Source organism: Magallana gigas, chromosome 5 (genome assembly GCF_963853765.1).
Source record: "Magallana gigas chromosome 5, xbMagGiga1.1, whole genome shotgun sequence".
NCBI lineage: Eukaryota > Metazoa > Mollusca > Bivalvia > Ostreida > Ostreidae > Magallana > Magallana gigas.
In genome coordinates, this window is record NC_088857.1 from 44,457,264 (window position 1) to 44,484,573 (window position 27,310).

A 27,310-nucleotide genomic window follows, 5' to 3' on the forward strand; every position below is an offset into this window, starting at 1 on the left:
CCATAAAATCACTTCCAACCTTTTTATTATTAATCATAGAGACTGTGGACTACTTGGGATGGAAGCGTCTACCTTGGCCGAACAAATTGACATACAGGTCAAAGGTCAAGGTCATTTGAAAATCTGTTAAATAACTAGTTTAGCGATCTCTTTTGTTTAGGATGGTACAGAAAAAACTGTTTCATGTATGTAGTCGGACTTTTTGGAAAATTTCAAAGTATAACCCTTCAGCCCCTACCTTGAAACAATTGTAGAATTATTGCCCCTTTTGTACGAAATGGTCGTTATTGCTACTTCTCATAAGAGACTTCGGTTTGGTGTCTTAATCACTTGTACTTTTTAAGATCTCGTGGGCAAAACATTTGTTTTAATTAGGCTATCTGAGATAGTTGAGATATCTCACCAAAAGTAGAATGTTTTTGTTCATTTAACATCGGATATATGACATACATGTATTAATGATTTATACTTACATGTATATTTCAATTCTATATGAAAATAAATTGAATGCGTAAAAAAATATTTTTATTCCAAGAGATATTGCAACAATATTTTCTTTATATTATTGAGCATAAAAAGTTATGGTACCTAATGACCCTTTACTTGATAACTCCCAGAACTTACAAACTTATTGCCTTTGTGTACGAAAAGCTTGTTATCGCTACTCCTCTGAAACCATAAGAAGCAGAAACTTGGAACTTTCATCAATGCCTTCAGTTCAGTTAAAGGATTCTTCAATCCATCATTCCGAAATGATCCGAGGACACCTTCCTTCTAGAAGTTATTGCCCCTGAAAGTATTTAAATTTTCATAAAATCACTTCCAGCTTTTTTATTATTAATCATAGAGACTGCGGACTACTTGGGATTGAAGCGTCTACCTTGGCCGAACAAATTGACGTACAGGTCAAAGGTCAAGGTCATTTGAAAATCTGTTAAATATCTAGTTTTAAGATCTCTTTTGTTTAGGATGGTAGAGAAAAAAACTTTTTCATGTATGTAGTAGGACTTCTTGGAAAATTTCAAAGTATAACCCTTCAGCCCCTACCTTGAAACAATTGTAGAATTATTGCCCCTTTTGTACGAAATGGTCGTTATTGCTACTTCTCATAAGAGACTTCGGTTTGTGTCTTAATAACTTTTACTTTTTAAGATCTCGTGGGCAAAACATTTGTTTTAATAAGGCTATCTGAGATATTTGAGATATCTCACCAAAGGTAGAATGTTTTTGTTCATTTAACATCGGATATATATGACATGCATGTATGTAATATGTTTTACGGTGCGACCGTTTGGGCGAGCACAGCATGTGATCAAACAATAATTAAAAAATTAATAAAATTAAATTAACAACGTGAAATTTCAATGCCAAAAAATAAAACATACATATTTTTCAGTAAAGAACTATATATGATAAGAGTTAAATTTGGCCCCCATAATTCGCCATTTTTTAAGTGTTTCGGGTACAATAAAATGTTAACTAATTTTTTAGAAGAGTTGATATAAAATATATTTTTCATCTATTTATTTGATTTATTTGCACTCACTGGCAGTATATGACGTCAGAAGTGACGCCATTTCTATAATTCAATCAAAATCAGCCAAAAATTGACATTTTTCTTATCTATTTACGAATGGGAAATATAGAGCGCATGCTTGAACAAGGAAAATTTTTTTGTCACTTATTAGTCTTGGCTAGATACATCTCTGATTAAAATATTTTATTTGTTCAAGAATGCGCTCTATGTTTTCGGAAGGAAAAACTGCTTGAAAACAAGCTGTTTTACGCTAAAAATGCAAAAATGGCGGGAAAAGGTTGTCTTTACAATGTCGTATTTCTAAACTGTGGGCACTTGAACCAAAATGAATATTATGTTAACACATCACATATATATATGTACTAAGAAAACAAAAAATGATAGTAAAATGGTAATCTTTATTTTAGGGGGCCAATTTAGGCCCTTATCATATATAGTCCTTTTCATTATTCATAGTTTATAAGATTTGTTATAATTTATTTATTTATATGTAGAACAATAGTTTTATCTCAGATACAATGTTGTTAAATAATAAAGATTTTAATATATAAATATTCATTGCACTGCATCTCCTCTTTTAAAGTGATTGTGATTATGATTGATTGATTGATTTCCCCCTTTTTTTGCAGTAGACATTTTTTCTTAAACTTACATATAAAACTTGACTCATCATAGAGCTCCCCCATGCTAAAGTTTTTTTCATTTTTGTCAATTTATACATAGAAAATCGACTTACCATGGATTTGCCCCTCCACTTAAAAAAAAATAATTAATGTTTAATTTTATTTTTAATTTACGCTTAAAAATATTTGCTTATCATGTTAAAAGAACATGGTGTTGTCTTTCCCCCCCCCCCCCCCCCCCCGCATGTAATAAATGGAAGTGAAAATAGAGAAACCATTGATCTTCTCAAAAGCTGAAGGATTAGAATTTTCATGATTTATTTTTCTTTTTGCTTGCAAAGATTTTTTGGATGAGGCTGCCATCCACCCACCCACGCCCTTTAAAAAAAGGCGCTGCTACGTATAACGTTACGTTTCAGGAAATTACCGTAATTATAGCGAGCGCAGCGAGGCGGCGCGAAGCGCCGCTCGCGTAGCGAGCTCCATAGACAACGTGTACGAGCGGAGAAAATTCGAGTTGAAATCTGCACATTGTTCAAAGAAATTTTTATGAGGCCACGTGAAAACGTTCTACTATCCCAGTGATCCTTTGCGGTGCATAGCAACATGGTGGAACAGGAAGAGTTTCTACGGAAAATTCTTACCTATAAATCGCATACATCATTTTCATTTAACAATAGAAAATCCTTTTAAAAACATTAAAGTAAACAACACATATGCTTACGTAAAATTTTTGCTGACATATGACGTCATTTCCTTCCCCGAATTTGTCCGACAATTTACGAAAACTGTCGAGCGCAAAAATTAAGTATGACGTCACAGTGATCTCGGGCTATATATTCCAGCAATAAATTTAGAGGCGGATCAAGCATCTGTACTGGATGTAACGTGTAGAAAGTACTCAGTTTCCCAGTGTTAACGGTGACTCTTTGGCCGATTAGTTTTGTTTTGAAATTTTTTTTGCTCAGTTAATACGCATGCAAGTTCCATGCTAAAACTGTCATATTGATCCAAACATATAATTATGCATACGTTAGGTAGGTGACAAAAAATTATTAAAAAAGAGGAAAAAAAAGTCCAATCATTATTAGATCTACGTGCAGCCACGTCATTTTGTAATGAATAAATAAAAGAAATAAATTAAACTGTTAAAATATCTACATGTATTTGTTATAGTTGCATATGTGGTCAAACCTTTAAATAATATTGGATAACACACTAAAAAAGGGTGAGGGCACATGTCTACAACGCTTATATAGCGTACAAAAATTAAAAAGATTAAAGACAAAATTGATGTCACAGAGGAAAATAATTAAAACACTGATAACAACAAGGAACAAAATGAGAAATAACACAGACACACAATTTATTGTTTACTGATTTTAATGATCGTTATTAAAAGGTAAAGGAATGATAAACCATAATTGTATTTACATTAACAAAAAACCAAACGGCTTTGTGTTTATCTAAATATTTTAATAAGTCTGTTTAACATTTAATTAATGCTCATTTGTAGTTTGTTTAAGTGTATAAGCCTAGGAAGGGACCATTGGAATAAAAGTTAAATAACTTTGGGTTCCTTGCGGCGGTAAAAGTTTTCAAACAAAGCCCAAGTTTTTTGGTTAGGGCAAGTCCACGGGTTGCATTTAACAATGATGACAGATGTGTGGTTGCTTCTGCGCTCGCCCCAACGGTCACACCGTAAAACATATTAGTGAATAAAATATTTGTGAGCATTCATCCAAATTAGTGCAATTTACAACTGTTTCCTGTATCTGAAGAAATGTCCTTATTCGTCAGCTGTTCTTTATCTTAGCCTTTGCAAGATTTTAAGAGGATTTTGGTCATTTCAGCAGATTTACAATAACTTCAATTAGAGTAATTTCCCCTTATCAGTGCTTATTGTGACGTCAAAGCTGACGTTGGTTAAGTGTCGTCTTACTCTTTAAAACTCCCATGAGAAATAAAAGTATGCGAAGTATACTGTTTTATTTACTTAAAAAGCATGATGTTCTTAAAATTACACATCTTATAAGCTTTTCAAAGGTTTCACTTTGATTCTCGGCAGAACGTGATGTTGGAACGTGAGGTTGGAAACCATTGGTACTATGAATTGTGGGTCAAAATTTACTGACTCCGAAAAAATATATCGGATCAATGTGTAAACGTTTGTGACGTCACACGATTATTTTTGATTGAAAGTGTACTGAGGTGAACTTTAGAGGTAACATTGACTGTATGTCGCTTACATCGTTATTGTTTTTACTGTCTAAATTTGTCTTGCTGATTCTCGTGAGAGTGTGAAGTGATAAAAATTGCCATGATTACAGGGAACTACTGGGACGATTAAAACGATGCATTACTGGTCCGATTTACTGACGCCAAAAAAATTCGTTGAATGAATGTGCAACTAGTCCGAATTTTCTATTCACACACGCCTTGCCGGTAGAGCTCGCTTCGCGCCGGCGCTGCGCGCCGGCGAGCTGCGCTCGCTTATAATTTATACTTACATGTATATTTCAATTTTATGTGAAAATAAATTGAATGCGAAAAAAATATTTTTTGAAGTGCTTTCCGGTTATGACCGAACGTTATGACGAACAAAACAAAATAGGTTAAAGACATCTACAACTATTAGTCTATAATCCTACAGAGCCTGAATGCTCAAGTCCTGATCATTATTGAGATCTTGACGTCACAAGCTTTTTGTCGCTGGACAGGAAACGGATAGGCAGGAAACGAAGAAAATCTATGTAGCCATCTCTTAGAATTCTTTCGAAAAAATAGGATTGGGGGGATATCAAAATTCCAAACCTATTTTCGCGCCCGAGCGAACTCCAGGTAATGGTGCCACTGGCGTAAAACAACATAATAGTGCACAAATTCAAACAATAGTCCCTCTCCTGAAAATTGCGTATTCATATCACTGATAGTTTATGAGATCAGCTCTGCACAAAAAAGGTCGTAAAAAATAAAGAAAATCGGCCGTTACTCGATACCGGAAATGATGATTTCAAAATTTCAAAAAAACGTTTAGACTTATGACCTCTCTTAATCATCTGTAAAAAAAATAGTCGAAATCGGCTGAATAGTTTCTGAGAAATTCAGTGCACAAAATTTGTGGAAAAAAAATAATTAGAAGAAACAGCACGAAAACAATAAGGTCTTCCATTGGAAACGGAAGACCTTAATAATAATAAGAAACAGAACGAAAACAATAATGTCTTCCGCTAGAAACGGAAGACCTTAATGAGGTGGAAAGACCTCAAATTTTTCGAGAATTAGTCTACTATTTTTTTTCTTCTTTTTCTGACTTTTTTAAAGCGATATTTCTCATTAACTATTCAAAACTGTTTCTATTAAGAAAGAGGATTTTCTATCCGTGTCCTCTTTTTTTCAGTGCAAAATGAAAAATGAACGCAATGCAATAACAGAAATGAACATGAATTTTATTCATTTTTGTTGTTGAACACAACATAAATTCGTGAACCCGCCATCTTTTTCACACAAAGGCACATTTTACAGTACCTTTAAACCTTCATATTCCACAATAACAGTCAAAACACTGGTGACTCCACCAACCTATGTCATCGAATTTCTCACTTACAAATAAACTTGGTGGGTCCACCAATGATAAAATATTGGCGATTCTATTTTTTTAAACAGCATCAAATATCTCATTCACACACGGCCCTGGTGGTTCCACCAAAATTCAATTGTGAATTTGTCCGCATACAGTTTTGTATTTCATTCAAAGATTTGGTGAACCCACCAACAGAGCAATGATAGCAACACATGTCATCAAACATTTCCGTTTTAATGAAACCTTAATTGGTGATTCCACCTAAATACAAATATGCAATAATCATTTTGCCTTATACTTTACTGATTAAATTTGGTGAACTCAGACTTTCATTATCCAGATATTTGGTGGATCCACCAAAATGAAATTATACAAACAAATATAGAGTACATAGTTGGTGCATTCACCAAAAGTTTCTGGTAAGCATTCATCGATGGCACTAAATAAACAGAAACACCACAATACATGTCAGACTATATACAAAACAAGAAAGTTGGTGAAGCCACCAAAACGATTGACAAAATTCAAAATGCCCCTACTTGGTGGATCCACCAGATATCAAGTTATACGAATTATTAAAAAAAAACAGATTACAAAGTTGGTGGATTCACCAAAGAAATCCCCGGCCGGTAACAATTAGTTTATTGCTGCTATTGAATATATAATTGGTGGGCCCACCAATATGATTGCTATGTTCAGTTTACATAAAAGATCAGAAAGTTGGTGAATCCTCCAGAAAGATCAACATATCATCATAACTCATAATTGCCTTTGGATTTACAAAGCCATCAAAAAAAGGAAAAACGTGTAGAAAAAAAATTCAAAGAATATTGAAATATCATGAAGTATTTTTGAATTACAGTAGTGAAACATTTTATTACTTGCTTTAAACAAAGGGTTTACTTGTAACTTTTTCATCATCCATGATCACGTTTTGTATTGTGTCTGCACGTATTTTCTCTTTTTTCATTTTTCATGAAGAGTTGACTATTTAGAAAACATTTGACATATTTCCTGCACATGTGCGAACAAAATGTCTCTATCTATTCACAGCATTGTTTCTTACTGTTCTTATATAGCTTAGTCAATATGACAACTTATTGACCATTTCCAATCAGTCAAGTGGATTAAACTTCTTTCTTCCAAAATGCAGTTAAAGATAAATGGGAAAAGTTTTGGTATTCCTATTATGCTACGAATTTCGCGACACTTAAACCATACTTGTTTACCTCCTTTGGGTTTCTTGTTACATGTAGGAGAGTCATCCATCCTTATGTAGAACGTTTTCACTATGTAATCGTTGTTTGTAATCTTGTAGTGAAGTGGACGAGTAAATGTTCTCAATTCACACATACTTTTTTGCATCAGGGTGTTAATGTCATAATTAAATTAATAATCATGTTGACGTGAAGAAGTAGCTCAATGGGATCATCGGACGTTACGGCATCATTTACTCCTCGGTTTTTTAGCCTCTTTGCTGAATCATGCATTGACATCCTCATGTGCATAAGAAAATGTGCACCTGAAAATACATAATTTTTTTCAATCTTTTTAATTAGATCTTCAATAAAGGCAACAAATCGATGTTTCCTATATCAAAAGTGATGATGCATTTCTATCCTTACAAATGAATACATTTTGCCAATAAAATAATGAAGTAACTGTTAGAAAATGTCCTTAAGCTATAATTTCATTTTTGCTTGATCAATACATGTAATTATTGTAAAATAAAAAAAACCTACATTCATTTTTGCAATAGTTTATATGAAAGTGAGGTAGTGGTCACGCTTTGGCGGATTCATGTCAGTGGGAGTTACCATAAAAATATATACTTGAAATGAAATAATATTGAATTATTTAGCGAGAACTTTTTACGTGGATTAACTAACAAAAAATCATAGAAGATAGTTTAGGGCGAGTTCATCAAGTTTCGGGCATATACATTGGATCGGACAACTTAGGTTCAAAATCTATCCCCATGGGACCGTTTCACAAAGCATGATTTTACCGATTTTTACATGAATATTTTGTGAAAAAAACTTTTTCTGAAGTCTTTTACTTATCCGTTTCACTAGTCTTGTCTTAGGAAATTCCTAAGTTATATCTTCACTTTAAGACTCTTATCAAACTTAACATGACGACTGTTTATGTTCTACTAGAATGAATTATACGCAAATTAAAGCACATTAAAGTGGAACAAAAAAAAAACCCAACAAATTACACGCATCATTAATCCTTTTTCACTTTACTAGTACTTCTAAACTAAAACTTTAGAAGTAAAAATATACATAATATATATCGTCAATTAATTTCTCTGGTTTAGATTTTAGATTTTTACATTTTGTTGATTATCTGGTCACACCAGAATTTTTAATTTTGGAGTAAGCATATCTGTATATGTTAGCATTGGCTCTTTATAATGGACTAACTATAGACAAAAAATAAATTCGATCGTAAAAATTTCAGCAGTGACCAATTTCAATTGATTTATGCGGTCATATCCATAAAATATTTAAAACTAAGAAATATATGTACATGTGGCCAAAAAATAAGAAAGATACTTTGAGCAATGCATTAAATTAAAAAGAAATACCGTTTACAAAGAACATACGGGTTTATTACGTAATTGTTATCTGCTCGCTTAAAATTTGATACAAAATATCAGTACATGTATATGTTTTTAGACATTACACTATTTACACTCAATGTACGCATTTTTTTCTAGCTAAATAACGGAATGCATTTTTATATTCACTTATAAAGTTTACATTCGTGTCATATTGAAAAGAATTTATTCATGATCGGTACTTATTTAGAATTAACAATATGATGTGAAAGTGATTTACAATGTATCTTAATTAAGATAAGTCAACTGTGCTACGCTAAGAAAGTTTTGTGAAACAGCTATGATAAACATCAGTAAATTCCTAAGTTATAAATTAGGCATATCTTAAGTTCTATCTAATGAATCATCTTTGGGGATCTTAGTGAAACGGGCACCAGGAGTGTGGGGGATTTTTTCTTCTTCTTGAAAACAGTCTTTTATCTGTTACATTTAATTTGGGACGGTGATAGAACTCAATAGTGACATTTAACCTAAAGAATACAGCTGTATTAGTGCGATTATGGGTTCATATATAATACAATAGATATTGCAAAAACGGTAATATTTCCAGCTGCATCATTAAACTGCATACTGAACAGTGGAAAGCCGGAAAAGTTTGTATTTTTTCCTGTCAGATGCAACAAAAAAAATCTAAGCAACATACATGTACATCAACTGAATACAATTATATATGATCAATTTCAGTTAAGTTTTTAAGCATTGTCAACTCCTCAGAATATCACACCAGTTGCTACTTCATTTCATTTTTAAACCATAAGTCAAGGAAAAGAAATAAGGAAAAATTCGGACACAGTATAGCGTACAAAAAAATCTTGATGAACACACAAAGCCCCTTAATGTTTATCATCTAGTATATCAAATACGTATCATTTGTTAAACATGGATTTTATTTTACTACTTCCATCCCATAATTTACATGTTAACTGCCTGTGAATTCATTTTACTATTTATAAAAGAAGTTGTTGTTAATTGAATAATTAAGATATTTTGGGTAAATCAATAAATCAATTGTTTTGCAAAAAGTTTTTAGGACTGATTGAACATTATCGTTACTACGTATTTTTAGGTTTCAGATATTGACGATTTTGTAAATGTTCAAAAGTCATTTTGTCTACGAATCTACTCCGAAACTGATCAAGATGGAAGCTTAAAATTTTCAGGAATTGTAGATGAATGTCTAGATGTAACTACAAAAAAAAAAGGCGCAAGGCACCGAAGCTTGCCTGTACCTGAAAATTAGCACCACATTTTTTTTTTTTTACAAATTTTTCGCACATATTTTGTAATATCTTTTGATGTAAAAATATTTGTGAAAACATATTACGCAAAAGTTGCTCCTATTTACATGGCTTTTCATTTGATATCGCGAAGAAGGGACTGGCCCCTCAAATCAGGGGCCAAGAGTCTTTTTATGATAACTCTTTACTAAAGAATAACTTGTTATTAATTTTAAAAGCAAGAATGTTCATTGTACAGCTGTTTATTTATACGGTACCATACATCAGTCATTTGTTAATGTAATAAGGGGTTCCAAGGGGCCAGAAATCTTTTAAAAACCTAACACCAGATTAAACCCCAAGTGAACATTGGGTAACTTTTTGGGTTAACTCTGGGTTTACTTTTTGAAAATTTTGGTCCACTCAAGGTTTACTCGGGGTTTTCTCGTGGTTTATTTTAGGTATACTCAGGAATTGTTTTGGAGTCAATTGTACGCCGTAAAGTGTGAAGCAGACCCGTCTTTTACTTGGCATCTTACTGCCTATGATTCCCGCCTTTTGTATATTCCGAATACACATGTAGTGTCGACTTTCAGAGGTATACTTATGATCGGGGTCCACTCTCTGTGTCCACCATGGGTTTACTTTAGGTTAACTCTGGGTCTACTCTAGTAAACCCGAAAAGGAATCCCAGGTTTTAGTTGGTTTGGTTGGGTCTGATCATTACTGTATCTAGAAAAGAAGAAATATTTTGAAAACCATTGTAAATCAAAAATGCTTATAATAATGTTCTCAACAAAATGCCAATTAAATAAATTTTGTCTGTGGCCCCACTTAGGAGTTTAAGGTGGCTCTATACACCCACAGTTTATTCCAATTTTCAATAGAAGACCACAAAACATATACTTATCAAATATTAAAGTGATGATAGGGATACTCTAGGTATTTTAAAAGAATTTTTAAATGTTTTTTCGTGTTTTTGTAAAATATTTTTCAAAAAGCTAGCTATTAACAAATTGAGAGAAATTTTTTTGTCATATGATGGATATTTCCTTCGGACACATAAAAAAAATATAACACTTCTTAACATTTAAAAATGTTATTATTGCCATTTTTTTTAGTATTTCCCCAAAATATAATTTTTCATATTTTCTTACTCTGTTGACAAATCATCTGAAAAAGTTGCTTGATGTTGTAAGAAAATGTATTTTGATAACTGTGACATAAAAAATTGAATGAAAATCATTGCAAATAAACACAAATTTTTTTTTAAATTTTATTTGGTATGAAAGTTCCTCAGGTAAGGGTTATCGTTCCTAAGTTCCAAGGCCAAAACACCTTGGGGACTTTTCATTTCTGAGTTGAAGAAAAATTCCTTAATATTATGTTGGAATGATAAATACATACGTATTTCATTATAGGCCTGTAAAAGTGAATATATTCGCTTTAATGCAAAACTAAGTCAACTAAATAAAGGCTAATAGGATTTATATATCCCAACCTGAGAGAAATTCAAAGCAACCCTCCCATCCCCTTAAGGTGGTAAGGAACATCTTTCGATATTAATGTGCATTAAAGTATATTATAATTGAAACACTTTCACTGGTTTAGAATTTTCTTTCACAGTATTCACCCAAAAAATACGTTTTAGAAAATTTTGGAAAATTAAAAAAATTATGGTTCCCAAGGGGATTCGAACTCATGACCTACAGCTACAGGTTTGTAGTGAAACCACTAAACCACTGCGCTACGCTGCAATATGTCGATGGTGGGAAAGAAACTATTTTAAAATTTATACTTGATTTTATTGTTATTTCGATTAATAAAACGACACTACGTAAAGGTGTCACATACCACATTACTTGAAAGTAATGAATTTTTCAATTATGAAATTCAGTCTATTCATTTAACAAATTTTTCAAAAGAGCGGTCCCCACACAATTCGCCTCGGTTTAAATCAGCCAGTACCGGAATTGCATGCTTCCAGATTTACTTTTTTGCGTACTGCGTCATCAAAAAGTGGTGTATAGAGCCACCTTAAGGGTCGGACCCTAAAACACATTTGTTCAGTTTTTATTGTCAAATCGTTCTTAAAGTCGTTAAATATTTGTCAATTCGTACTGAAAATCATTCAGATATTGTTAAGTCGTACCAAGAATTATTCAATTTTTGTATCTTTTTGATTTAATTACTCCTGTTATTGGTTTGAGAACTCTTCTTTTTACGGAAACTTTTGGTTTTACTTTCAACATTGTCAGAAGACTCACTCGTTGCTTTGCAACGAGCTTTGTTCTAGTTTTGAAAAATTTTGACTTTTATCAAACCCTATTTCTTGTTAATTACTCGACCGATTTGCATGAAATTTACAGGACTTATAGAGCATCACTTGTACTTAATATCATAAATTGTTTGGCTAATGACGTAACTTCAAGTTTTTGATTCTACGGATTTAGTGATTTTTTTAAGGACCATTTTGTCCACGTAATCCCCAAAAACTTATTGTGATAGAAATTTGCAGAGATAGTAGATGAATGGCTGTACATGATCGTATTTATTTTATATTTTAAAATTGTGCGAGGCTCTGAAGCTCGCCTGAACTTGATATTAGCACCAAATTTTTTCACGAAATTTGCCCACATTTTCTTTAATATCTTATGATGTATACATATTTTGTAAGAACGTGTAATGCAAAAGTTGTTTCAAATTACACGGGCTTTCATTTGGCATCAAAAGAAGAGAACTGGTTCCTCAAATTAGGGGCCAGAAGGGCTCCAAAGTCTTTTTTAATTACGCTTTACTGAACAATAAGGTTGTTATTTATTTTAGAACTAAAGTTGTTCATGTGAACAATCAAATTAAATGGCAAATATTTGTCAATTTGATAAAAAAAAAAATTTAACCATGAAGCGAATGAGACAGCATGTTGCCTTAGCTTTTTAGAAAAAAAATTATAATGAATTGCATGAACGTGCGAATGGGGAAAAAAGATCGGCTATTTTTGAAGTTGACAATTTATTAAAACTAACTGAAACAAAGCATGAATACATGCACATATTTGCATGAAGATTTATGATAAAATATCTCATTCTCTTCTCGAGTCTCTAAACTGAATATGTACACGCTGTCAAATGAAAAAAAAAACCGGTATAAACGCATACAAACGATGTGATTTCCTGAGAGAAAGTAACTACCGTTGATGATTATTGTAAAAATATATTATTTTATATATAAAGTTGTAGTTTTTTCGTTTTAATATACTGCAAAATGACATGGATATTTGTATTCATAAGTAAGGGAGGTAAGCTGCAGAGGTCGATGTTCCTTTTCCCAATTGAGTAACTTTGATCGATTATGGCGCTGATATTTTGCATAAAATATCCAAAAAAACAACAACGCTAATCTTATAAAAAAGGCACTTATGAACTCATTCCTATATATAACTCAATATGGTCAGGATATCGTTTCATATGACCTTTAACATTTTTGGTATATGGGACCGGTCGGCCCGTAATATATATTTGTTCAGATATCTCTAGAACGGTTAGCAATGCCTGAACACTTGTTGAACAAAATATGTATATATTTTTACGAGACCTTTTAAATTATTTGATATCTAGAAATTCGGGCTGACCCCTTTAATTACGGGCCAGGAGGGCTCAACAGTCTTTTTACTATAACTCTTTACTGAACAAAAGTTTTCATCAATAATAAAAGCAAAAATGTTCTTCTCGTCGTTATTGACCGGAACGATATCATGCCGAGTTCAGATCTGTATTCCGTTTCAAAAATTGGACAATGCATTTCAAAGATATCGAGGTTTCTAAATCAAGTTTTATTGATTTTTTAAAGAAGGAGTCTTTTCATTATCAAACATACTTCTTATAATAAGAAATGCATGAAATTTTGACACAGTCAAACGGATCATATTACTGAATGATTCTATCAGTTTAATTAAATTTGACCTTTTTGTTTTCGGATAAAGGTCAGGTCAAGGTCACTTCTTTTTTCCTCAACGTAAAGAGTGATAAAAATAAGTGTAGCTCTTTATAGTTCTGTAGACATTTGTTTAAGATTTGAAGATTCAAATCTTCAATGAAATCATAGACCATGAGAGTGTCTATCAGCTTATACTCCTAAATTGGAATAAATATTTATACTAAAATTGATATTGCATAGCCCGCATTTCCTCTAATTTTCTTAAATTTTGAAGAAATTTTGATTATTTTTTTATGCTTCCAATAATAAAATATTTCTAATTTTTATGTATTATGAAGACTTTATATAAAGATATAAATTGACAGAAAAGCTAATATATTGACCGTTTCATAAGAGAGAAAAACTGATTTTAGTGATTTTTTCACAAAAATCAATGTATAGAATTGGCGCTTTAAAAAGCTTATAAAAATGTTATTTGATAGGCAAATCATATTTTAAAAACATATTCTGAAACCCAAGTATTATATTATTAGTTCACATTAGTAAAAAAAAATCCAACATTATTGTTATTGTTTTTAAAATGCTAAAACAGACTCATTATATATATATAATCTGCAGCAATTCTGAATTGCGCAACATGTGATATTTTCCTACGCCAAAAATATATTCCTTGTTCCATTCTAAACATTGATTACATTTTTCTATGCCAAGTTGTATGATAGTAAAAAAGAACGAAAAATATACTATTTTAATTTCCTTTCATCTTGATTTAATGAACAATTAATCAAATTTACGTTTGACAAGTCGAAAACCAGAAAAGACTCCTTCCTTAAGCTAATGGTCAATAATGTTTGTTCAAACTAAAGTTAATTTGTACCAGAAAGAATTCGATTAATTGTTAAGTCGTTCTTAAACTTGTGCTAGAAAAAATTCGATAAACTGTCAAATCATACATGAACTTATTCAAATTATTTTTTGTAAACTCGTTCATGGAATGGTTTTTATTAATTCGTACTTAGAATTATTCGAAATTTTCGGTTTTAAAAAGTCATATCAAGAATCATTCGCAATTTTCTTTTGTTCGTCTTATAGCTATTGATTTCTGAATGGCCAACTTTTACTTTTTATATTAAAGGAAGACCAACTCGTGTGTGTGTGTGTGTGTGTATGTGTGTGTGGAGAAAGAGAGAGAGAGAGAGAGAGAGAGAGAGAGAGAGAGATAGTCTTAATTCTGCCAAAAAAAAATTAGGAGTAAAATCGATTTTCTGAAACGTGTTGCTGTATTGACACTGTTCTTCTTGTACATTTCAGCATTTGAATGCCTAATGGCAGCCATTTTATACATGTACAACTTTACTAAACAACAAGCTCCGAAGGATTTGAATTTTACGAAAGGAGTCCCATACAACGAACACGTGCCACAAGCTGGTGTTTACCTGGAATGCGCTGCTGGTGGTCTATTCATACTTACGTCATTACTTACCATTTTAGATATAATGTATTACGAAAAAAAGGAAGCAGTTTCTATCAGCCCAGTGTTGGATGAGGAAAAACCGAAAAATGTCGGGAAAGATAAGACAATCAACGAGAACAAAAAGAAAGGGGAAAAACTCGTTCTTGAAGATGTCACTGAAGAGAAATCGGAAAAGAAAAAATAATGCCTTTGTAGTTCGATCAAATTAGATTGAAGAAAGTATAATTATATTAATGATATAATACCGTGATTTTTTAGCATGCAATGTCAATGTTTTAAAGACGATATCAATAAAAAAATTATTGCAAGCATAACCTTTCGAATTGAGAAATTATACCCTGTCCCAAGATATTAATGCAACAAATTTTCTTAATTTTTTTTATATTAATAAATAACTCATAGTGTAAACGATGTTTATTCAATAATTAGAAAAAATCCCAAAATACCTCGTTTGAAACGCCCCTTTTAATTCACTGCTAGAATAAAGTCTACGATGATTTTGCATTGCAAACGACATGAAAGTATCCGGGATAATAACATAAAAAAAATTGTACGCTTTACCGAGTATTTCCGAATGGCGAAAAAAATTTCAACATTTTTCATGATAAATCTTCGTAAAAAATTGTTTTCGATCGTTAGAGTTTCTCTGGGTAAAATAAATGACTTGTCAAATGATTAAGAGATAATGTATGTTTTCCCTTTCATCAATTTAAAGTGTACTTATTTGAGAGGCATGTTTAGTTTCCCAAAAATCGTCAAAAAGTGAGGGACGCAGTAACTTGGGGCAGACTTAAATTATTTAATTATCGGATTGAATGCTTTAAAATCAATTGAAAAGACTAATGGAAAAATTGAATTTAATATAGAACTCTGCTTAATATTCAGATGACAGATTAAACAATACTTAATATATAATTCACTTTTTTCCTTACATATTTGAATGAAATCGACATTGGTTGTAATATTTTGTTTTTGCTATTCTTTGTTGGAAGTCTATATGATAATACATGTAATATACATTTTGTTAATCAGGGTATAAAGTACCATAAGGACTGACAGAATTATCATAAAATAAACCAATTGACTAGTGTTTTAAATAAAAACTTAAAAATTTAAATTTTGAATTCCGGAAAATTCTTTATCACTCGTTTGCGTGTTTAATATTGCAGTAAAAAGATTCAATCTTTTAGTACATGCACGACTTCTCTTCTTTTATTGAACTGTGTTTAAAAAAGGGAAATAACGAAGATGAGGAAAATTAGCTTTTATTAATATCTCTTTAAAGCTAATATTAAAAATAATAAAGGTCTTGTAAATGCGTTATTTCATTCATAATCTGACATTCAAGTTTGCTTGTCTGACATAATATATACACATACATGTCAACCTTTTGAACCTACCAAGTTGGAGAATCTCTTCCTTACCAACTTAAATTATGAAGATGTTGTGCGTAAACGACATTTTCCAATGTAAATAGTAATTTTACACTTTACAAAAATGTAATTTATTGCATATTTTTAATTTAATTTATATTTATATGACTGCTAGTTTAAAATCTAGATAGCTTGTGGTGCTGTGTTCAGAAGAAGAATATCATTTTTTTTTGCTTGGTACAAAACGAGGAGCAAATAATGTCACTTTCAATGATAACAAAATCTCTCGACCACCATTGTTGGCACAATAATAAATGAACCTTATTTTGCTATTTATTTTGAATTTACAGTAAACTCAGGTCAATATAATACCAGTTTTAATGATATTATGGCTATTGTCTGCACTATATATTTTTCAATGCACAAAATTAATTATCAATTTTAATAGTGAAATGATATGTGTTATAACACCTGTAATCCCCCCCCCCCCCCCCCCGGTCATTCGCTTTTAAAAGGAATCATTTCTGTCATTTTTTTTTTGCACTGTTTTCACGCGCAACACTCTTATTAGCTTGTAAAAAATTGCTGACTTCCCAATTAAATCAGTTTGAAATCGACAGCGCTGGCGAGACCTGCAGGATTACTCTCGTCTGACCGCATGAGCGCATGAGGCATGGGAACTCAACCTATGCACCTTTCGAGTGACACCACTGACTTTGGGATCTTTTGCGCTACAACTGAAATTTGCATGTTTAATTTATCATTTATATTTTTTATTTGTTTCATTATCCTTATACATGTTGTAGGTTTAGTATGCATGCCAAAACAGCTTACTGATTATAGTCAAAACGAAAGTAATCGTAAAAAGTAAATAAAGAAAAACTAAACGAAAACATGCCATACTACATGTACGATCACATTTGGCAGTACTTGGTGGAATATATTCAAACCTTACAGAGTAGTGGTTCAACTTGCACAATGCACAAAATTATTTATCAATTTTAATAGTGGAATGATATGTGTTATAACACCTGTAATGCCCCCCCCCCCAGCTCCGATGCCTATGCTGTTTAGTTCTATTTATTGTATATTTCGTAATTGTAAATCAGTTATTTATTTAAATGATAATAATGAAATATGAATCCTAAACGAATATCACAAATTCAAATTTTGCCGCTCGGTGGTGTCCGTCAAATCCACCAAGTTCACTATCGACGTCACATGCAAGCTGAACAGTAGCAATAGAGGAGGCTCCGTCTCAACGGCAATATTATTTCCCTACTGTCCATTTCACTTTAGCGTCCTAAAACTGACTGCCCACTTTCACAAACTATGTGCTGTCTAAAAATGGACTTTTGGCGTCATTCAGTTTGAAGTTTGATATTGCGATTATGTAACAAACGTTGACACAAAACAGTTACAGGTACATGTACATTTGTTTCGCTTGTATCGCAAATTTTTTAATACATCTGCCGATTTTTATCCACATATTTTTATGGTAAATATCAATCCCCTTTTGTTGTACCTGTAAAAATATTTTTCTCTACTCATATATAACCCCCTTTATGGCCCCACTTTTCTTTAGAAAATCATTGTTTGATCTTTAATCTGCACAACCCGTGCTTTCACACAAGTTACTGCTTTTTGGACTGAAAACTCTCGCAGAATATTTTTAAAGATGTTTTTCTCTATATATTCCTATATAAAAATTAATCCCCCATTGTGGCCCCACCCTACCACAGGGACCATGATTTGAACAAGCTTAAATTTACATTACCTGAGGATGTTTCCATACAAGTTACAGCCTTTCTAACCTAATAGTTTTTGAGAAGAAGATTTTTGAAAAATAACAATAATTTTTCAGTAATTGTAAATTATCCCCCCCCCCCATCAGGAGGCTGTGGCATTCCTTTGAACAAACATGAATTCCCTTCACCCAGTGATGCTTTGTGCCAGGTTTGGGTGAAATCTGCCCAGTGGTAATGGAGAAGAAGATGAAAATGTGAAAAGTTTACATCGCTGACAACGCCAACGATGACAGACTACGGACAAATTTTGATCAGAAAAGCTTACGTGAGCTAAAAACCTTACTAAAGTTTCAAGTCAAAGGGAATTTGATAATTTATAAATATCCTTTATTTATGCTGATTATTCACTGATGCTTTTATCTCGGATGAACTAAGAGGTTTTAACCGACTTTCACACGCTATTGTTCAATGCTTGTTAATATAAATTAGTCTAGTCAATATACAAAATGACCTCAAGAAAATTGCTACAAATAGTGTTCCTGCTTTAAGTTATACTACAATACAGTCTTAATAACAAATTAAAATATACAAAAACATAATTTGCGGAAGACGTTGAAAAAGGGATCTTTAATGTCTTTGTCTGCGTATTTCTTGCCCTGTGTGATAACGCACTGCACTATGCGCTTCTTCCATACGAGCTTTTAGCTCCCATGCCCATTAATGCTGTGGAACTTCATTAACATCTGGTGGCATCTCGTACATAACATCGAGAGGTGTCGCAACCTCTCTCCCAAGCATCAGAGAGTTTGGAGTAAACCCGTAGTCTCATGCTCTGCAGACCTGTACGCCATCATAACAAGTGAACATCGCAGTCTTTGTGGTGTTCATCTACATAGGCGCTAAGCATTGTTGCTAAAGTTTTATTAAAACGCTCGACCATGCCGTCAGATCTGGGGTGATACGGCGTTGTCCTTGTTTTTTTTTATCCCGAATAGTTTGCAAACCTCTGTGAATAAACGACTCTCAAACACCGAGCCTTGATCAGAGTGAATTACATAGGGAACCCCAAGCCCCACAATGAATTGTTCCACAATAACTTTGTCAACGGTTTCAGCTTCCATGTTCTTCATTGGAAAGCTTTCTGTCCACTTGGAATAATAATCAGAAATTACCAAGATATATCTATTCCCTCTCTCTGTCATTGGTAGTTCTCCAAGTATGTCAGTTGCAATACGCTCCATTGGCGCTCCTGCCTGAGTTATCTGCATAGGCGCTCGTTTGCTTTTCTGACACCCTTTTCGTCTGCTACATTTGTCGCATCCAGCGATGTATGTTCGAACATCAAACTGGATCCCTGGCCAATAATAGCCCTGACGGATTTAAATATTGTCTTAGACACACCAAGATGTCCTGATGATCTATTGTCATGGTAATGGGTCAGGACTTTGCGTCGCTCACTGTATGGCATAACGGCTTGTATCTTTGTCTTCAGCCCACTTCCAAAACAATATACCGTTGTCAATGATCAGAATTTCAAACTGAGAACAAAGTGACTTGAGGACTCGTCCTTCACTGCTGATTGTAGCATAATTGGGTTTCTGTCCACTGTCGACCCATTGCTTTACCATCTTTAAGCTTTGGTCGCTATCTTGGATACTTTGTATAGACATGGAGGAAGGTTAAACTTCGACATGAGAGACAACTGGTGCAGTTTCATGTTCCTGGTCCGCAGAAAAACCACATTGCTTACATGGTTTGCGACTGAGTGTGTCATCATAAGCATGTTTTTTGCCGGGACGATGTTCAATTTTCATGTCAAAAACGCATAGTGACTCTAGCCACCTAGCCAACTGTCCCTCGGGATTCTTAAAGTTCAGAAGCCAACGCAAGGAACTATGGTCTGTGCGAACTGTAAACTGCTTTCCATACAGAAAATGTTTAAAATACTTGGTAAAGAAGACAACTGCGAGCAACTCTTTTCTGGTGACGCAGTACTGGCGCTCAGCCTTAGAAAGAACTCTGAGATAGAACGGCCCCTATCGACATATTGCTTGCATCCGTATCCAGGATGAATTCATGGCTAAAATTTGGCATTGCCAGCACAGGTGCCTTACATAGTCTCTCTTTCAAATCAAAAAAGTTTTCTATGCATTCCTTTGTTTATTCCATGGCACTTCCTTTCTCTGTAAGCTTGGTCAGAGGTTTGGCTCTTTCAGCAAACTGTGCTATAAACCGTCTGTAATATCCACAGAGACCAAGGAAAGAACGCACATCGCTCACATTGCATGGCTCAGGCCAATTTTTCACTACCTTAACTTTCTCTGGATCTGTTGAGATCCCTTCCTCTGAAATGGCATGTCCCAGGTACAACACTTTCTTGGCAAACAATGTACAATTCTTAGCTTTCAGTTTAAGGCCAGCATCAAGAAGTGTATCAAACACAGTTCTTAAATTCTGGATCATGTCTTCAAATGTTTTTCCTACGATGATAATATCATCTAGGTAGATCAAGCAGGTTTCCCACTGCAAACCTGTCATAACTTTCTCCATTAGTCGCTGAAACGTTGCCGGTGCGCAACTTAGACCAAATGGCATTTTCTTAAACTGAAACAGCCCTTTCCTTGTCATAAATGCTGTCTTTGGACGGTCTTCTGGCTTAACTGAGACTTGCCAATACCCGGAAAATAGATCAAGAGTACAAAACCACTTGTTGCCTGGCAAGCTAATGACCCGTCGTTCCTGGGAAGTGGGTACGCATCTTGTATTGTCACTTTGTTAAGCTTCGGATAGTCAACACAGAAGCGTGAGAAACCATCCTTCTTACGCACTAAAACTACTCCAGCTGCCCATGGGCTGGACGAGGCTCGATGATTCCATCCCCGAGCATCTCTTGCACATGCTCATTTACGGTATCAGCGGAATAATATGGGAGCCGACGCAAAGGCTCTTTTATTGGTTTCGCATTACCAACATTTATCTCATGTTCTACAACATTGTTAGAACCAAGTTCAGAGTTGTCCTTTGCGAACAAATGATTGCATTCTCTCAGAAGCTTCTTTCTGTCGGTCTGACAAGTCCTCACTGCAACGACCTAACAAACTCTTCAACTGATCATCAAGGCCTGAGGACTGTGTGGCACTTTTGTGTACGATACCAACATGTTCAACAGGAGTTATCTGAGCCAAGAACGTTCCTTTTCTGACTAAGCATGATTCGTCAGAGGGTTTTAGCAATCTTACAGGTACTATGTTAGCGCTCTGTACTAATGTTCGTCCAACAATTGCTGGTAAGTCGTTTCTATCTCTCTCCTCAGGTTTAATGATGCCATCACAATTGAAGAGACATTCGCCTTTAGGTACACAAATCTTACCAGGCACAATAACCTCTTGATTTGCAGGGATCGTAACTTGGTTCATATTCACAACCCTAAAGTAACCAAAATGACCTTTCTTTTCCATGCGAAATTTATTAAACTTCCCAATAGAAAGTTCTTGGTTCGGCACATCGACCATGCAACGATACTCTGTTAGGAAGTCTAGGCCAATAATACCATCGACTGTTAGTTCAGCTACAGCGGCTGTGACATAACATGAAAAATTGTCGATCTCCAAACAAACGTTCCCCTTCCAGACACATTTAACATTTTCCCACGTGCATCTACATGTAGTACATTCTTCTGCATAGGCTCTAGAGCAGGCATGCTGTCATGAGCAATATTCTTTGGGATATTGCTGAGGAAACAAGTGTCAGAGTAGCACCTGTATCAACCAGTAGGTTCACTTCAATGCCTTGAAGTCTGGACCGTAGAAACATTCCTGCCTCCATACCAATCGTATTATAATGAAGCACCTACTGAACCACTTGTTTTTCTTTGCTTCTCATCATGCTGTTTAAAATTCCAAGCATTCGACTTCCGATTCTTTAAAGCATAGCAGTCTTTGCGCATGTGTCCAGGCTTATGACAGTAATGACACTTTGTGACTTTTCTCTTGGTATGCTCCCTTCTATCGTCACTTGCTCCCAAAGACGAGGGTTTTCTTTGTCGTATTACGTCTACATCTCTTTGGAGCCTATCAAACTTGCTAGTGAGGTCTTTGATCATCATCGCTAGATCACTCTCGTTTGAACTTTGTACCTCGTTTACTGTTTCAGTCACTGTGGTTCTTAAATGGCTCTTATGTTCAGCCCCAGTGAATGCTTCTAACTCAACAGCTAACTTAACAGCTTCATTGCGGTTTGTGGGATGCGACTGCTTTATCCGGATTCGCATGTCAGAATCTACCAGAGCATCCACAAACTGATCTTTGGACAGGGTCTCTCGCATTTCTAAATTAGCTGTGGGGTATGCCCGATTCGCTAGTCTACGAATGTCTTCGGCTAGCCCTGGGAGTGTTTCACCTGGTCTCTGCCGACGTTCTTTCATTTGCACCCTATATAGTTCTGTCTGGCCTGGAGGAGCAAATCTCTCCTCGAGAACTTTAACCAGTTCATAATAATCAGGAATCGGTCCTTTGGGAAAGTTTCCAAGAACCCCCAATGCATTTCCTCTCAATGATACAGCTAAGTAAGTGCCCTTACCTCTCTCTGTCCAACCATTCAAATCTGCACAGGCTTCGAAGTGGCTATGGTAGTCCTGCCAAGGGATCGAACCATCATATGTAGATGGTTTCATATTTACACCAGTAGATTTGTTCGCTTTTTCGCGTGTGTCTTGTGCATCTCTTTTAATATGAGATGGGAACCTGACTCTAGGTGCTTTGGGCACTGTTACGCTTGGAGCAAGGTAATCATCCTCTAAGACTCTAAGAACTCAGTCATAGGATTAACTTTTTCTCTCGGTTCCAAAAAATCAGCATCTGAGAACTCAGTCGTGGGAGGTCTTTTGTCTTTTGGTCTGGCGCCCATACCAGCATAGTTTAAAACCTCGTTGCTCCGCGCTCTTGGACTTTCACGAGGCTGTTGTGTCTGAGGCATTGCATTTGTTGCCAAGACTGGTGATGCGCTTTTTCTTGGTAACATAGATGGACGTCCCGTGTCCATCCCAGAGTCGTATAAAGCAGGTTCCTTAGTTTCTCTGGGCAGAGGGGTGGAGTGGTCTCTCTGCGCCAAACTATCCTGAAGCTTCTTCAGCTTTTGATCTATAAACGAGATCTCTCTTTCAACTTCATCCATAATGACCTATTACAGTGTTTTGCAGCTCTCCGATATCCCACCGCTGCCACCAAATTTTGTGTAACGTGTAGGGGGTAGACTATCTGTCTGACGTTACTATGGGATAAGGGTCTTCGTAGAATCAGACCTCGGAGAACAAAACAGATTGACACAAAGTATTTACAAGACCTTGGTCTTCCTGGACGAGGCTATGGATGAAACCGACCACTGTCTCAATTAGATGTCTTGGACCTGTGGTCCAAACCAATGTCTCAAACCAAGTGCCCAAGCACAAGGTCTTCGTGCTACCTGGTGATTCTTTACCAGGTTACTTCTCAGTAACAAGGATATCTGCGCTACTACTGGGTCTATACCACAGAGGTTCAAACTCCTCGTATACCCCAGTTCCCTATAAAGGATACCAACACCCCTTGTAGCCAAGATGCTCAACCGAGGATAACAACACCTCGAAGAGCCCGATACCCAAGAGAAGAAGCCAACACTTCGCAGAGAGCACTCACAGACAAGAGTTTCAAAGAGACGTGCACAGGCTGTAACCACATAGTCAATCCCTCTCAAAACACCCGGAAGAGCCTTATATAAATAAACCGCTCTAAACAATAAATGAGTGTTTAGTTTCATCCATGCCATATTTTAAATAAATAATACTGCCTGTATTATACAGACACCTCTGTTATCTCTAAATCTAACTATTTATATACAATGATTAATATGGTATAGAAGATCAAATGATATACTAATGATTCGAGATACAATGTAATTAACTAGCATTTAATGATGTAAATCAATATAACTAAGGGAGGTAACTCTATCAACAAAAATGCGTGCTTCGCTACAGTAGTATGGTTTATTTTGGAGTTTCTGATTGTCCAGTGGCATCCTATGTTATATACCAAAATTCGTAGTGTAGCCGAAATACAATGCTGTTTGTTGTTTAAATGAATTTGAATGTAGATCTATTTATCCTGACTACAAAAGCAATGGTAACCATTCACCGCGAGACGCTTGATTTCGGTGGTTAGCTGTGCGTTTGAATCCAATCAACATGATGGCGTCACGCTACATCACTTGGACGGTTCATCAGTAGAAAAAGGAATTATGCAAAGAGATACATCTACGCACGGAAGAAAGACTGACCTGATTGAAAGGTACACTCTGGAGATCAATATTTCTACACAAAAATAATATATTCATTGAAATTTCCGATTCAAAATTACAACAAAATGTTCGTCCATGTTTTTCATATATCAATTACAAGTGACATACACCTTGTTACAAGCGAGCCATCATTTGGTTTTCCTACATATATATGATTGAATTATAATATAACAGTGTTTGTACCTCAGATTTTATATCTTAAACACCATAAATTATAGTTAATGATATATGCAATCGAACTGCGCATTGAATATGATGTAAACGGCATCTGCTATTCTGCATTATATGAAGCACTGTACAGTGTAGTTTTCGGCTCACCGTGGTCCAGGTTAAAAATTCTTCAATTTACTTCGTAAAGTTATTGAAAACTGAAAAAAGGCCTCGGACTCCACAACCCCTCCGGTAAACACGAACATCACTCGAACCTGCCCCCCCCCCCCCAAAAAAAAACACCAGGAAAATTTTCAGGGTCCGCGCAGTGCTTGAAGGTTGGAAACTATGTAGGAATCCAAAGTGTGTTGGCATTCCAAAGTTCTACGGTCACGCCAAAGTTCTACGGTCACGCCAAAGTTCGATGGTCTGCGCCAAAGTCCATTGGTGTGACATGCCAAAGTCCGATGGTTGTCGTCATTCGCCAAAGATATCAAAGTTGATGAAAGTTGGTCTTTAATGTTTCTAGAAACGCAAATACACATATTTTTCTATACACACATGTATATTATCATTTATGTTATCGTTATTCATAGTGTATAATAAAACACTTCAAGATTTAATGTGTTTTATTTCATTTGTAAAATAAATATATTAACCTGAAATGTTCTTAAATTATTGAAAGCGCTTTATGATGGCCTTTTGCCTCATATATTATAAGGCCAGGAAGTATACCTTTCGTAAATGGTTTTGATTTATTTGTCATTCATACAGTATATGACCGAATGCTCTCTTATCTCTAAACTTCCTTTTTCTTTCTTACAACCAACAAAGGAAATATTTTCTTTTGTTTAAGTTGTTAAGATTTGAATTTCTAAAACCAAATACCTATTGTTCCTTCCAAACTACAGGTATGGTAATTAAAATTGAGAATTACAATGTGAAATGTAAATTAACATGAAATTCATGCGTAATTCGTGTCTTTTTGACTTGATTGGATGCCTCTTTGAATAAAATATACACAATAAAATGCGATAAATTAAAATAAAGAATGTCTTATCTTCATAACTATTCTTTAAAGGATTCTATAGCTTTTAGAATGGAATTATTGAAATGAACACAAGTTTTCAGTTCAAATTAAATATGGCAGATATTTTGCTTTCAAGTCTATCACAACTGACTAAACTGATATAAAAGTTTTTGTCACCTAGTTTCAAAACAATGATTAATTGAATGTCGCTTTGAGTTTCCAGAAAAAGTCTGATACTTTTCGTTTTCTACAAAAACACTGAACTTAGTTTATAAATTCAATAATTTATAAAGCCCAGAAGCCTACTAAAATGCTCATACATGTATTATCAACATTTTTGAGTACTTATTTTGCTACAAAAAAGCTTGAGCTGCCACTGTCTGTGTCTTGTCTGTCTGTCCATAACGAAAAAATCTGTCTTATTTTTCTCAGCAACTTTTCAATGCAGATGCTTGAAATTTTATAAACACTTCTTTGCTTAGGCAGATCGATTTTTGTAACAATCGGATGCCAACTTCCAGTTTAATGTCAACTTTGCTTTTTTTTTAGCCTAAATTTTTTAAACAAATTTCGGTAAAGAATTCTCAGCAACTATTTGTCACAGATGCTTGAAATGATTTTGCATATTCACACCAGAGCGGGGGTATTACTAGTGAGCATTGGCTCACAGATAGTTTGTTTTAATTTTTCAGACTCCCTTAATACTACATGTAATTTTACCAAAAAAGTATTAGGTTATATAAGAGAGCCATATAAGAACTATAAAATGCATGACCCTTTATATAATTTTGATACAAAGTTCTGTCAATTCTATGTAAATTTCGCATTATGACAATAGTGTTGTTAACACATTGAAACAATTGAAAGAGCAACGAATATCGTAAAAATCAAGCAAAAAAAAAGAATTTAAAAAAAGTTGTGATCTGAAAGTCATTATAAGTGAACTAAACAGAAATAGGTCTCTGCACATTTTTTATAAAAAAAAAAACACCCATATAAGAATGAGGGAAAGTTTGCGTTGTTCTCTATTTGTACAGTTACACGTACAGTAGTATATTTTTTTTAACGACACAACAAAAAATTTACCTTTACTAATAAATAAATTAAAATATATCACTTTGACTATAGACACCGAAGAGAAGAGTATGTTGTGCGGTCCTGGTAACATGTAGTAATGATAACAGCGACTAAATTTACATCTTGGCATAAAAAAAAATTATAATCTCCATGGCTTCAAATGATTCGTTATTTAATGATTGTCTTAAAAAATCTCAATGAAGTAATTTTTTTTCGACGGTGTACTGTCTACTTCTTTGTGTATATGTCTACAGGAAAATCTTTTGTCTGTCTGAGAACAACGAAAAACTCGGAACTAACAGAAAAGCTCAGACTATACACACGACCGGGTGACTGCGACAAGGTGTGAAAACTGACCACCTGTGTATATGTGTTGGGGCCTAGGAATAAACAGATGTAAACAATGGGGATATACACTGTTTAAAAAAATCATTACGGTAGGGTGCATTTGGATCATCTAAAATTTGTCTTATTATTATTCACTTACAAGTAGGACTACTTGCATGTAATGTTTGCACAAAAGGGGATTATATCCATTTAATAGTGATTACATATCGAGGTCAAAATTTAGAAAAAATGCATTTTACAAACCGATGCTTAGCATGA